This window comes from Schistocerca serialis, chromosome 5 (assembly GCF_023864345.2).
Source record: "Schistocerca serialis cubense isolate TAMUIC-IGC-003099 chromosome 5, iqSchSeri2.2, whole genome shotgun sequence".
Taxonomy (NCBI): Eukaryota; Metazoa; Arthropoda; class Insecta; order Orthoptera; family Acrididae; genus Schistocerca; species Schistocerca serialis.
In genome coordinates, this window is record NC_064642.1 from 755,810,211 (window position 1) to 755,825,097 (window position 14,887).

At 41.8% G+C, this 14,887-nt stretch overlaps 1 pseudogene; it reads right to left on the bottom strand.

Moving 5' to 3' along the window:
* Positions 1–13,649: 13,649 nt before the first annotated feature.
* LOC126482838 (5S ribosomal RNA) lies at positions 13,650–13,767 on the bottom strand (annotated as a pseudogene).
* Positions 13,768–14,887: the final 1,120 nt, after the last annotated feature.

Genomic DNA, 14,887 nt, shown 5'->3' on the forward strand with positions numbered 1-14,887 from the left:
TGAACTGATTACCGTCGACGTTTCAGGTCCGTAGAAGGCTACACTTCAGACAAATACTTTCAGAAAAGACTTCCTAACACTGAAATTTACGTTTGATGCCAACAAATTTCTCTTTCTCACAAATGTTTTTCTTGCTACACCCAGTCTGCATTTTATATCCTATCAATTTCGACCGTCATCAAATTGCAACATTCGTCTACTACTTTTCATTTTCTAATCTAATTCCGTAGCATCGTCTGCTTTGAATCTACTTTGTTTTACTTTTGTTGATTTTCATCTTATACGCCCTTTTGAAGCTACTATCCATTCCGTTGAACCACTCTCCCAAATCTAAAAACGACATGAAAACCGTTATCTTTGGCCAATGATTGCTGTTTTCAGAGATCCGGGGATGATTTCTTAGCAGTTCGAGACGGTCATCTTTGTCTTTATATTTAGTGCGATCAAGTCAGTTGTAATTAAAATCGTATTTATTGCCGTTCTTAAATTTTCGCGATGTACACAGTCAAAATACAGTCCGAATAACAGCAATCTGATGCGAACACTTAAAAATTCACCACTAGGTGGTGACGCAAATACGAGCAATGGTGTCCTCGGAGTCTTTCGCGACGGCATACATGAATAAAACGTTCTCGGTTTTCAAGCCGCATTAATTCGAATAAAATCCGCGAATTAACGCGGCTTGAAAACCGAGTACGTTTTATTCACGAGCAATGGTTTTGGCACTCAGACACATTAGGTGACATCTGACGAGTATGGCTCGGGAGCAGATGTGAATTTCGTTCCTGATGAAATGGTGTGTGCAATAGAGGTGACATAGACCGATTTCATATTCCAACATGGTGGACCTCTCAAAAATCGTCTCGCGTTAGGGAGTCGACCACTTTATAAAAAATATATAATTTCGACATACTGTTGCAGGACAATCTTTATAGTAAAAATAGCTTCAAAAATGTCCGAAACGGTTCACGTTGCTTCATACTCGTCCCATACTGGGATGCTGAGATCCAGGAAAGTGTATTATAAACCATTCCAAGTGAATATGTCGCATTTCTCGACTTTCGCAAAGCCTACGAAACAGTTTCGCGCCACCACTTACTACATAAGAAAACGCGTTTGTGGAACATCGGTACAAGCCCTGCAGCTCGACTGAAGACTTTCTGTCTAACAGGACGCTGTACGTTATTCTTAAACACAAAACATTATCAGAGTGTATTAGTTTCATGGCAGAGAACATTAATGACATCCCAACACTTTCTGCAGATGATGCAGTGACCTACAATGAAAAGTATCGAGCCAGCTCTTGGTAAGATTTCTAAGTGGTACAAAGAATGGCAAACGAATCACCATTTTCAGTGCACTTCACAAAACTCAGACTGTGAGTATAGTATCATGACTCTTAATAGTCAACAGTCAACTCGTAAAAGTACCTGAGTGTAAAATTTGGGAGGACATGAAGCGGAATGATCACACAGGCTCACCCTAGGTGAATCAGGTGGCCGACTTCGGATCATTGGTACGATACTGGGAAAAATGCAGTCAGTCAACAAAGTAGACTGGTTATAGAACACTCGTGAGACACATTTTAATGTGCTGCTCGAGCTTGTGGGACGCTACTGAACGCCAAACAGGGCCATCGCAAATCGTCATAGCGCTTGTATACCGCACGGAAATGCTTAACTGGCAGACGTTTGAAGGTTTGCAATTATCCCGCGAAAGTCTCCTTGCAAATTTTCGATAACCAGTATTAAGGGAGGAATCTTGAAATATAGTACAAAACAACTACGTATGCATATGGACTATCAGACGAATTGTGTGATTGGATTGAAGAGTTCCTAGATAACAGAACGCAGCATGTCATTATCAATGGAGAGAAGTCTTCCGAAGTAAGAGTGATTTCAGGTGTGCCGCAGGGGAGTGTAGTAGGACCGTTGCTATTCACAATATACATAAATGACCTTCTGGATAACATCGGAAGTTCACTGAGGCTTTTTGCGAATGATGCTGTGGTATATCGAGAGGTTGTAACAATGGAAAATTGTACTGAAATGCAGGAGGATCTGACGCATGGTGCAGGAAATGGCTATTGAATCTCAATGTAGACAAGTGTAATGTGCTGCGAATACACAGAAAGAAAGATCCCTTATCATTTAGCTACAGTATAGCAGGTCAGCAACTGGAATCAGTTAATTCCATAAATTATCTGGGAGTAGGCATTAGGGGTGATTTAAAATGGAATGATCATATAAAGTTGATCGTCGGTAAAGCAGATGCCAGACTGAGATTCGTTGGAAGAATCCTAAGGAAATGCAATCCGAAAACAAAGGAAGTAGGTTACAGTACACTTGTTCACCCTCTGCTTGAATATTGCTCACCAGTGTGCGATCCGTACCAGATAAGGTTGATAGAAGAGATAGAGAAGATCCAACGGAGAGCAGCGCGCTTCGTTACAGGATTATTTAGTAATCGCGAAAGCGTTACAGAGATGATAGATAAACTTCAGTAAAATACTTTGCAGGAGAGACGCTCAGTAGCTCGGTACGGGCTTTTGTTGAAGTTTCGAGAACATACCTTCACCGAGGAGTCAAGCAGTATGTTGCTCCCTCCTACGTATGTCTCGCGAAGAGACCATGAGAATAAAATCAGAGAGATTAGAGCCCACACAGAGGCATAGCGACAATCTTTCTTTCCACGAACAATACGAGACTGGAATAGTTAGGGAGAACCGACAGAGGTACTCAAAGTACCCTCCGCCACACACCGTCAGATGGCTTGCGGAGCATGGATGTAGATGTAGATGTAGATATCGTTCCAGAAGAGACAAAATTAAGACTACTTATAGAGTGCTCAGAGGCGTTTAGGCACTCATTCTTTCTGTACTCGAAACGCGAGTGGAACGGGAAGGAACCCGAATAACCGATGCAATGAGAAGTACCCCCAGCCATGCACTTCACAACCGCTGGCAGAGAAATGATTTAGATGTAGTTTTATATAGAGAACTTGAAGTATATAGCGGCTTTCGGAGCGCTAGTGCCGATGTACAAGAAAATCTTGGCCGGCTGGCGCCGGTAGTATACCGACCTGTTGCGTCGCCGTCGCCGTCCCCCTACCTGCGGAACCTCCGGTCCTGAGGTGGTCGTGTGCAGTCGCCCTCCTCGGCGGCTGCTGACGGACTGACGGACCGGTCGAGTCCCCTGGTGACCAGCCAGACACCGGGAAGGGCTGGTGGGGGTTGGTGTTATCTCCACGTGGTGCGGGCTGACTCACACCGCGGCAGGCATACTGACGGTGTCGAAACGTCCCCCGAACGCCGCGTCACGCCGTTCTGTCTTGTAAGATGACCCCTCAGCCTCACGCTATCCAGCTTCCTCCCACGCTTCCTCGTGGCCGATCAAGTCCGCGAGCCAGCTGACCGCTAAGACATTCGCGATAGCACTGGCAAAAGTAACGATTGCTTTCGGTGAGTGCGTGTGCCCCGAGCGACCGACCTCTTACAAATCATTCGCTATTGATCGTCATTACGCTTAACGCATATGATTTCTCGTTACCGTCGATCTTTGAGAGCTTCGAACTTCGTCGAATCCGAACAGCGTGATCGGCAAGGCAAATTGCTGTTCCCACGACACTTGCAATATCGGGTATTTTCCTCCTGCGATAAACCGAAACATCGGTTACGTGAAACCCAACTGGCGCTTTTCTCACGTGAAATCCTGAACCCCAGGGATCGAAGCAGTTAGGTGGACAGAGTCACAAAATCGTTTGAAAATCGTTCAACTGGCTCTGAGCACTATGGGACTTAACATCTGAGGTCATCAGTCCCCTAGAACTTAGAACTACTTAAACGTAGCTAACCTAAGGACGTCACACACATCCATGCCCGAGGCAGGATTCGAACCTGCGACCAGACTGAAGCGCCTAGCACCGCTCGGTCACAGAGGCCGGCTCAAAATCGTTTGAGACACTACCGTCCTCTTCTTCTCCTTCCATTTCGAATCCAACAAAACTCTTGTCTCAGTCTCTTCACTGGTCGTCCCGTACCCCGTTTTTCAGTTTGGTTCAAATGTAATGCCTGCACGGCAGGCGTCCTGGAGGCATCCTTTTGATGTAGTCGTACCGTTTTTTGGCACTGTTTAAACTCTTCTCTCATTGGTTTTTTATTTTATTTTTTTCTACTTCTGGTTTTTTTCTTACATCTTCACTCTACACTGTGTCTCTAAGCGTTAGTCCCAGACGTGACCCCACCAGGAACCTCATTTATTATTTATTTATTTACACGTCAAGTTCCGTAAGACCAAATTGAAGAGCAAATTTCCAAGGCCATGGAACGTGTCAGTACATGAAATTACAACATAAAAGTAATAAGAGATAAAAATAAATGTTCATGAACCTGAAAAAAGTCAGTCCATATGTTTAAGTAAACGCTATCAGCAATACAACAAGAATCATCTGAACTGCTTAAATTCTTCGTTCATCTTCTTTTCCTAGGATCCAGTTTTCACGATCATACATAAGAGCAGACATAGCCACCACGCTGTGTAGTGTTACTATTACTTCTATCCTCTTAGTTCTACCAAGATACCTCCTTATCCAACCACATATAACATTACATTTCTGTATATTTTGAAGCCAATCTGAATTAGTTTTGTGTACTGATATCTCTGTCGCGAGGTATTTCAACGAATTCACCTTTCTGTTTATCTACATCTACATCTACACGGAGCTCTGATTTCCCTTATTTTATTATGATGATCATTTCTCCCTACGTAGGTCGGCGTCAACAAAATATTTTCGCATTCAGAGGAGAAAGTTGGTGATTGAAATTTCGCGAAATGTTTCCACCGCAACGAAAAACGCCTTTATTTTAGTGATGTCCACCCGAAATCCTGTATCATATCAGTGACATTCTCTCCCCTATTTCACGATAATACAAAGTGCTGCCCTTCTCTGAACTTTCTCGATCCTATCTGGTAAGGATCCCAACCCGCGCAGCAGTATGCTAAAAGAGGACAAATGGTTCAAATGGCTCTGAGCACTATGGGACTCAACTGCTGAGGTCATAAGTCCCCTAGAACTTAGAACTACTTAAACCTAACTAACCTAAGGACAACCCACACATCCATGCCCGAGGCAGGATTCGAACCTGCGACCGTAGCGGTCGCACGGTTCCAGACTGTAGCGCCAGAACCGCTCGGCCACCAGCGGCCGGCAAAAGAGGACAGTCTCTTTAGTAGATGTGCTGTATTTTCTAAGTGTCCTGCCAATAAAACGCTGTTTTTGGATAGCCTTCCTCACAACATTTTCTGTGCGTTGCTGATTTATTGTGTAATCGAAGTTTAATGGATTCCTTTTAGCACTTACGCGGATGACCTCACACTTTAGGGTAAACTGGCAATTCCCGCACCAAACAGATATCTTTTCTAAATCGTTTTGATATTTGTATTGATCTTCTGATGACTTTACGAGTCGATAAAGGACAACATTATCTACAAACAACCTAAGACGCCTGCTCGGATTGTCTCGTAAATCGTTTAAACAGATAAGGAACAGCAAATGGCCTGTAACACTACCCTGGGGGACGCCAGAAATCACTTATGTTTTACTCGACGACTTTCCGTCAGTTACCATGAACTTTTACCTCTCCGACAGGAAATCACGAATCCAGTCACATAATTGAAACGAATATCATAACCACGCAATTTCACTACAAGCCGCTTGTATAAACAGTGTCCTTCTAGCTTTTTTGGATATCGGTGTGACCTGTGCAACTTTCCAGTCTTCGGGTACGGATCGTTCGTCGAGCGAACGGTTGTGTATGATTGTTAAATATTGGGCTATTGTGTCAGCACACTCTGAAAGGAGCCTAACTATATTACAGTCTGGATCGGAAGACTTGCTTTTGTTAAGTGATTTAAGTTGCATCACTACTCCGAGGATATCTGTATCTACGTTACTCATGTTTGCAGCTGTTTTTGATTCGAATTCTGGAATATTTACTTCGTCTTCTTTGGTGAAGGAATTTCGGAAGGCTGTGTTTAGTAACCCTGGTTTGGCAGCACTGTCCTCGATAGTATTTTCTTTGCTATTGCGAAGAGAAGGAATTGATTGTGTCTTGCCGCTAGCATACTTCACATACGACCAGAATCTCTTTGGATTTTCTGCCAGGTTTCGAGACAGAGTTTCGTTGTAGAAACTATTATAACCATCTCGCATTGAAGTCCGCGCTAAATTTCGAGCTTCAGTAAAAGATCGCCAATTTGGATATTTTGCGTCTGTTTAAATTCATTGTTTCTGCAACAGTGTTCCGACCCGTTTTGTGTACCATCAAGGATCACCTATGTCGTTTGATATTTTACTTGGTGTAAATCTCTCAATTGTTGCCGATACTATTTCTTTGAATTCAATTCTTTTGTGATCACTATTTTTTTCTCCTGTTTTTCTCTTTCATCACCATCACAATTTCTTTTGCAGATATAACCATTTGATAAGTCTGCAGAATGTTATTCAATTTAAACGCATTTTCTTGTAACCCGCTTTCACTGTCGGCAGGAGAACTTGCTCCTCTGCAAATATAGTAGTGTTAATAAGTAAGTTCCTTCCTAGCTCCAGCTTCTTGCGGTTTTTAGAATTCCATTCTTCCTCATTGATATACATATCAAAAATGATCGATGAGAGACCACACCCTTGTTTCAGTCCCTGGTTTACAATCAATAACTTTTCGTTAATACTAATTTTAGTGTTATCGTATAGTGATTTAATGACATTCAAAAAATTAGGGCATATTGTTGTCGCTGAGTATTGCCCACAATTTTACCCTGCTTATCTTATCACTGACCTTCTCATTGTCTAGGAAGAGCGAAAGTAGTGGCTTGTTGAACGTTCTTCTCTGTTCTATCTTTTTTTTTTAAAAAAAAATGTTGCATCTGCACAGAACCTGATTTTACGAAATCCGCATTGCTGCTCTCATAAAAATGTTTCTGCTGTTGACTTGACTTCCCATCTAGTTATAGATAAATAGCAAATCGCAGTAATTTGTGCAGCAGCTGAATGGTACGTATTTGGTGCCTGGGAAAAATTCCAGAAGGTTGAAAGGCAGCAGGAATTATAATTACGTACGAGAAAGGATATGAAAAAGAATGTTCAAATTACAGGGGTATATCAATCAGATCTGATACGATTGGCGATCTGCTTAGCAGCATTCACAATGGATATACCCCTGTAATTTGAATATTCTTTTTTATCTCCTTTCTTGGATGTGCTTGTAATTCCTATTACCTTCCATTCTTCTGGAATTTTTCCCAAGGACCAAATATCATTCGGCAACTCAAAAATAACTTATGCCTTTTAATACTGGCAAACTACATAAGATCCAGAATTATTCCATCTGTACCTGCAGCTTTTCTGTTTCTGGCCTACTTTAATCTACTTTCTAAGTCTGTCATTGTGATTGCATTGTATTCTCCATAATTCACAGCACTGGTACAGCAGGGCTCATTTTCCTCGTCTAATAAGTGCTTTTAATATTCCAACCATTACTTTCCTAGTATTATACCTACTTCCCATTGTCGCTGATTTCACTCCGTGACCTTTATTAATAAAGGTAGGGGGTATGAAATGAAGTTTGTGACTGATTTCTTGATAGGGATGGGAAAGCATGGTATTTTTAACGAAGAGTCATGGACGGATGTGGAAGTAACTTCAGGCGTGTCCAGGGGAAGTGTGGGGGGGGGCTCTTGCTACTCCTGTTGTATATTAATGACCTGGTAGACAGTACTGATGATGCTGCTGTCTGTAATGAACTGCTATCGAGAAAGAGCTTCACAGAAATCCCAACAAATGATTACACATCTGATTCCTCTCATAAGTACATACAGGAAAATATAATAATAATAATAACTATTATTATTTTCAAGAATAAAAAAAATAAAAAATAAATAATCTCTCTCCCTCTCGAACACACACACACACACACACACACACACACACACACACACACACACACACACACATTCACAAAACAGTTGGTAACACTTAGAAAAACAAATGAATCTTTGTATTAAAAGATGACAGTTACAGTGATGTGTAACGAAAACAGTGAATTGAAAGTGAACTGTAAGAAGCCCACCTGGTTGCCAGATGAGAAAAAGCAGTTTGCTTAGATGTAGTGAATTAGAAGTTACCTGTAAGCACCTTTCTATTTCGTAAAAACATTAAGAAACTGTTTTTAAATCTATAACCTAGATGTGACATCATAACCTATATGTAAAAAGGACAAATCATGTAGTATTTCAGGACACCCACTGAAGATGCCTTGTAAAATAGGCGAAACGCGTCTGGATGCATAAATAAAAATAAAAATTTCCATGTACAGCATGCAAAAGGCATTTTCTTTGAAGCTGCTATTTAGCTTCATAAATATTCAGCAGTTGTGACAAGATTTCAGAGCGGTGCAAAGATTGGCAACTTGCTTTAAATGTTCAGAGCTGTAAAACTGTGCACTTCACAAAACACGAAAACATGGTATCCTCCGCACACACTATCAGTCTGTCACCACTAGACTACGTCAACCTTTTAATAAATGCCTGAGTGCAAAGGCTCCTATACAAGAGTTTGAAGGGGGGAGAGGTGGGGCTAGACCTGGGGACATGGAGTACTTTTAATACTTTGTAAGACGAATTACGACTTGTGAGTAGCCATAAAAACGTTCCACTTCTTACCCTGTTAAAAACCTGGGTGATACGGACATTTGGATCATTTCCTTCAAAGAAAAACCCCTATTCACACTATATTTTTTCTTTCCCTGAGAGGCAAGGGGTGCCACAGAACCCTCTTGCCCCTGGGTATGGCACATTTGCTTGAGTGTAACAGTTTGTGAGAAGATAAAGCTGAAATTATCATACAGGCTCAATCCTGGAAGAAACACGTGGCAGACTTCGGTTCATTTCTAGGATACTGGGAAAACGAAACCAGTCTACAGAGGAGATTGCTCAAAAAACATTCGTGCGACCCTTCCTGGAATACCGACCCAAATCACAGAAGAAACTGTGTGATCTGGGATACCGGTATAGCTCAAGTGTTTGAGACCTATAGCAAATAGGACTAACACTGGATAAACCATATTGCTATGAGATGAGATCAAAATGTTACCGTTTAAGGTCGTTGCTGCACCGTATATGCAACGTTGTGCGATTCTGATGCTTGTATATAAGCATCGACATGGAGGCACGGGATCAATGTGGCATTTGTGTCTTTCCGACGTGCGTGCATTAAATGCAGAAACGTGAACTATGACGACTTAATTCCAAATACACTCAAACAGGACCAACGTGCTGTTATTCTTTACTTGGCTGCCGAAGGACAAACACCGGTAGACATCCATCGGAGAACGGAGAATGATTATTGGACAGCATGTCTGTCGAAATCCACCACTGTGGAATGGTCAGCAAAGTTCCTTGCTTCTGCTTCATGATAACGCACGTCCCCATATCACAGATATTGTAACGCAATAGTTACGCTAAGGTGAGAGACACTCGAGCACCTGTCCTAGAGCCTTCCCCATGTGGTTATCACGCCTTCCGTCCCTTAATAAAGGCCTTGAAGGGTCGACAATTGCGGTCAGACATGGCTGTAAAGCAGGCATTAGAGGACTTCTTCAAGAAGCAGGACACTGTGTTTTATCAAAAGGATATCTTCAATTTGGTGCGTCGGAGTGATTTACTTAAAGTTTTCACACATTACCAGGTCTGGGTCTAGGGGGAGGACAAAACCCACCGTATCCGCCCCGGGCGGCAAATTCAGTGAGCCCCAGATTCATATTCTTGAAGAAAAAAAACCTTGTTTCACTAACAGTCTAGCATCCAGAGCACTTCGAGCTATCGATTATCCATATGTTTTTGAAACGCATCCCAGACGGTTTTTGAACATATTCTAAGTTGATTTCTGATCGAGTGATAAGCTGATTTTTGAATGCGTGCATAGTGTATGTGATGTCTCTGCTGGGGTAATCCGCGTCGCATGTAGAAATAAAAAACCAGACAAAAGGAAACGGCGCTATACGAGCTGAGCCGAATAAACATGAACGCGTGTGAGCCAACCGCTGTTTCTTTGTGTGGTTGATTGGGTGTGCGAGTGGCCAGCGTTGTTGTAATTACTCGCGAAATCCATAGATTCAGACTACCGGTGGAAATAAACGACCAACAGTAAAAGGTTACATATTATTTTCTCGGCGTGTGCAAGAAAACGAAATTTTGACAGAAAATTTTTGTCAGATCGCTACACTATAAGGGCCAGTTTTACAGTCCCAAGTTAGCAGCCGCTTAAGTTCTATTACTCGGAACAGCGCGGAAAACGCTTTGTACGAACACGTAATGTCGCCTGACCGGGGAACAAATGCGGGATAACTGAACCAGGATTCTGGCAGGGTTAGTAAAGTTAACCGGAGAATAAGTTTTATCAATGGCAGGAATAGTTACAGAATTAGTGATGACAGGATTGTTTCTTAGAACGAGGAAGGAGAAAAAATGGTGACTTCACACAAATTATGTGGGAGAATATGACGATTCTAAACTTATACAAAAATTTCGTACTACTACTATAGGAATGCGGGTAAGCTACTCTGAACAGCATAGTGAACGCATTATCGTAGCCAAGACAGACATGAAGCTTACGCCTACCATAGTAGTACAAGATTATATGCCAACTACCTCCATAGATGATGAAGATATTGAAAAAAAATGTGTGATGAGATAAAAGAAACTATTCAGAGAGTTAAAGGAGCCGAAAATTTAATTGTGATAAGGGACCATAATTCTAAAGTAGGAGAAGAAGTAGAAGGAAATGGACTGGAGGAAAGGTATGAAAGAGGAAGCCGCCTCGTAGAATTCTGGACACACCACAATTTAATCACCGTTAACGTTTGGTTTAAGAATCATAAAAGAAGGCTGTATACGTAGAGGAGATCTGGAGACACTGGAAGACTTCAGATTCTTGTATAAAGGTTAGACAGAGATTTAGGAATCAGATTTTGAATTGTAAGACATTTCTAGGGGCAGACGTGGACTCTGATCCCCATTTATTGGTTATGAACTGTAGAGTAAAACTGAAGAAATTGGGAAAAGGTAGGAAATTAAAGAGATGGGACCTGGATAAGCTGAAAGAAAGAACCAGAGGTTGCTGAGAGTTTCAGAAGGAGCTTTAAGCAACAAAAAACTAAAACAGGGAAAAAGAGTACAGTAGAAGGCGAATGGGTAGCTTTGAGAGATGAAATAGTGAAGGCTGCAGAGGATCAAATAGATAAAAAGACATGGCCTGATAGAAATCGTTGGATAACACAAGAGATATTGAATTTAATTCATGAAAGGAGAAGATTTAAAAATGGAACAAATGAAGCAAGCAAAAGAGAATACAAACGCTTAAAAATGAGGTTGACGAGAAGTGTAAAGTGGCTAAGCAGGAATGGCTAGAGGAAACATGTAAGAATTTAGATGCGTATTTCACTAGGGGTAAGATAGATACTGCCCACAGGAAAATTAGAGAAACCTTTCGGGAAAAGAGAAGCAGCTGTTCAAATGGTTCAAATGGCTCTGAGCACTATGGGACTCAACTGCTGAGGTCATAAGTCCCCTAGAACTTAGAACTACTTAAACCTAACTAACCTAAGGACAACACGAACATCCATGCCCGAGGCAGAATTCGAACCTGCGACCGTAGCGGTCTTGCGGTTCCAGACTCTAGCGCCTAGAACCGCTCGACCACCCCGGCCGGCCCACGCTCAGTTGATCCCAATGATTCAACCTGTTTTTTACCTCGTAAAGCAAGAACTTTCGATGGCTTGTCAGAACAGTGGTTATTCCTATTTCATTATATATTTCGTAAGGAGAACATTTATGCTTCTCATATACATATTCTGACAAATCAGTAAATTTGTCATTATTCTGATTATTGAAACCAATGGGTCTTGATATTCAAGTATTTTCTAGAAATCGTAAAGAAACTTTCTCCTTATGTCTGTTTAGAAAACCATATAACCAGTTCTGTCCAGCCATCTTTGTTTCATCGTTCGATTTATGCTTCGAATTAGTTTTGGTTGGAAGATAGTATGCTAAACTTCTAACATCATTCAAAGTTATGAGCAAAAACGCCTACTCTCCAGCAGTGATTCTGAAAACACAAGCGGGCTTGGCCCCTATCGTGCTGTAACTGCCCCTTCCTTGTTCTAGCCTTTTTTAATCTAAGGTACTTTGTGTGATGTCCTGCCCACTCGTCTCTTATAGGGTGCCTAAAGGATGCTGCTTTCTCGAATAGCTGTACAACAATTCAAGCAGATCACATTAATGGTTTTTATTACAATAAAGTAGATTGAGAATACTTAAATATGGGTTAACTTGGAGACATGCAAATAATAAATGTCCTTTGTTATATACAATGTCCATACAAGCAATTATTATAAGGCACAACAAGTCTCAGTATAACAGTTAGGACGACTGCTCTTCTACTGTCCTCTTCTAGTCCGGCTCTACTAGTGTCCGTCTTCTACTGTCCGGCCGAGGATGGCAGGAGCGGCGCTTATATTCTCCTCTTGTAGAGGCCGCTCCTCCCGTGGTGCGGTCCTAGTCAGCGAACTATTGGCTGAGGCTGACGTCGTCCCACAACCTTCTCCGTCCGCGCCGATAGCTGAATGGAGCCGGCGCGATAGCTCAGCGTGCTCAGTCAGAGGGTTAGCTGCCCTCTGCAAAAAAAAAAAAAAAAAAAAAAAAAAAAAAAAAAAAAAAAAAAAAAAAAAAACAACCCGTACAAATAGAACAAACTATAACGAACAAAAATGAGATAAATAAAAAAATGGTCAGCGTGAGGGACTGCCGTCCTAAGGGGCTCGGGTTCGATTCCCGGCTGGGTCGGGGATTTTCTGGATTTTCTTCGCTCAGGGACTTGGTATTGTCTTCTTCATCAATTCATACCCATCCGGCGCGCAGATCGCCCAGTGTGGCGTCGAATGTAATAAGACCTGCACAAAAAGGCGGCCAGACCTGCCCCGTAATGGGCCTCCCAGCCGATGACGCCAAACGCTCATTTCATTTCCACAGCCTTCTCTGCTCTTGTGTTCTTCATCTTCGTGCGGTCGCTTGTCGTTACACCGGAACACTTTGAGGAACACCGAAAGTTCTTGCAGCTTTCAAGTAACCTATCCTACAAAATAACTCTTTGTATATTACCCCCTTCATACCCTCTTGGTTCCATGATTGTTTATTTGTCTTCCTCTGATAAGTTTTCGGCGTATATTACACACTAAAGAAATGAAGAGCGATATTATGTGGTGGGGCAAGATTCGGTACAGCCCGGTATTGTCCGCACCCAACGTACCACGGTCTTACCCCGAGTGCACTGGTTATACAAACGAAACAAAAGACAAAAGCACGCTATTGTTGAACCAAATCCATATTGTTTGCTAGTGTATCAATAAGCACTCCGTCTTCAGGCCACAAGTGGCCCATCGAGACCATCCGACCGCCGTGTCATCCTCGGCTGAGGAAACGGATAAGGGGGGCGTATGATCAGCACACCGCTCTCCCAGTCATTTTCTTTGACCGGAGCCGCTACTATCCGGTCGAGTAGCTCCTCAGTTGGCATCACAAGGCTGAGTGCACCTCGAAAAATGGTAACAGCACATGGCTGCCCGGATGATCACCCATCCAATTGCCGGCCACGCCCGACAGCGTTTAACTTCGGTGATCTGACGGGAACCGGTGTATCCACTGCGGCAAGGCCGTTGCCCACATTGTATCAATACTTACTAATAATCTAATATTCCTGACTAAAATGAGTTTACATAAATTTAATCACTATGAAATAACTGCAGTTTAAAAACAAAAGAAAATTAGTCAGTTGACACTGTAAAACAAACTTACCTCACAGACGCAGTGAAATGAACAGCAACAACACGCCAATATGGTCATTCTTTCTTGATGACTGGTGGAGTGTAATTCTGTATCCTAATTCTGTATCCCTCCAACAATAAATAGTGACATCAGGAACACTGTTCCCGGTTTCGCCCCACAACCCAAACTTAATGCACTTTCCCCAACGTGAAATTTAGAACTTAAATACGTTTCCCAAAGTATTTCGATGTAACGCTAAAATATTCTCGAGAAAGTCGACTTCGAAGCTTCCCAGAGAGGTTTATAAACGTCAACCAAGGATGTTATTTTCGAAAGGCAGTGTGGCCGTCTGGCTGAATGATCGCCTGCCGCATAAGGCAGCTAGGTCCAATTCCTGACCAACGCAAATTTTTAAACAAAAGTGCATGCTCTACGAGCAATTTTGTAAAGCGTAAAATAAATAGAAATGGGGAAAAGGTCAGTAGCACTCGAGGCTGGCGATCTTTGGTTCGTGTCTCGTTTTAACCACAACTCTTTTTCTTTTTTTGCCATTCAGTTCGAATACCTACGTCATGTATACACAAAATCAATCAAATTTATGTTAATAAACGCATTACTAATTGTAATTTTCATTGAAAATTCACGGCTTCTTATTTATAATTCCATAATACACACAGAAATCCAGTTTTCATAGTAAATACAAATTCTTAATTATCGGTCTTTTATGAAACATTGTTAATAAAGTTTGTTTGGATTTAAAAAAAAAACACATATTACTTTTTTTAGTCTTATGTACTCGTATTTTAACGTTCACGGAAATGCTCGTAGAACATGCACTTTTGCTAAAAAAATTTACATTAGCCAGGAATCGAACACAATGCCCATACATGGCAGGCACACATTCTACTACCCAGCCAAGCCACCTCTCTCTAAAACTGACACTGTATTAGGGTGTTAAGGATGCTCGGAAATTTAAAAGTCGATTTCTCGAAATTTTTGAGAGTTACATCGAACTG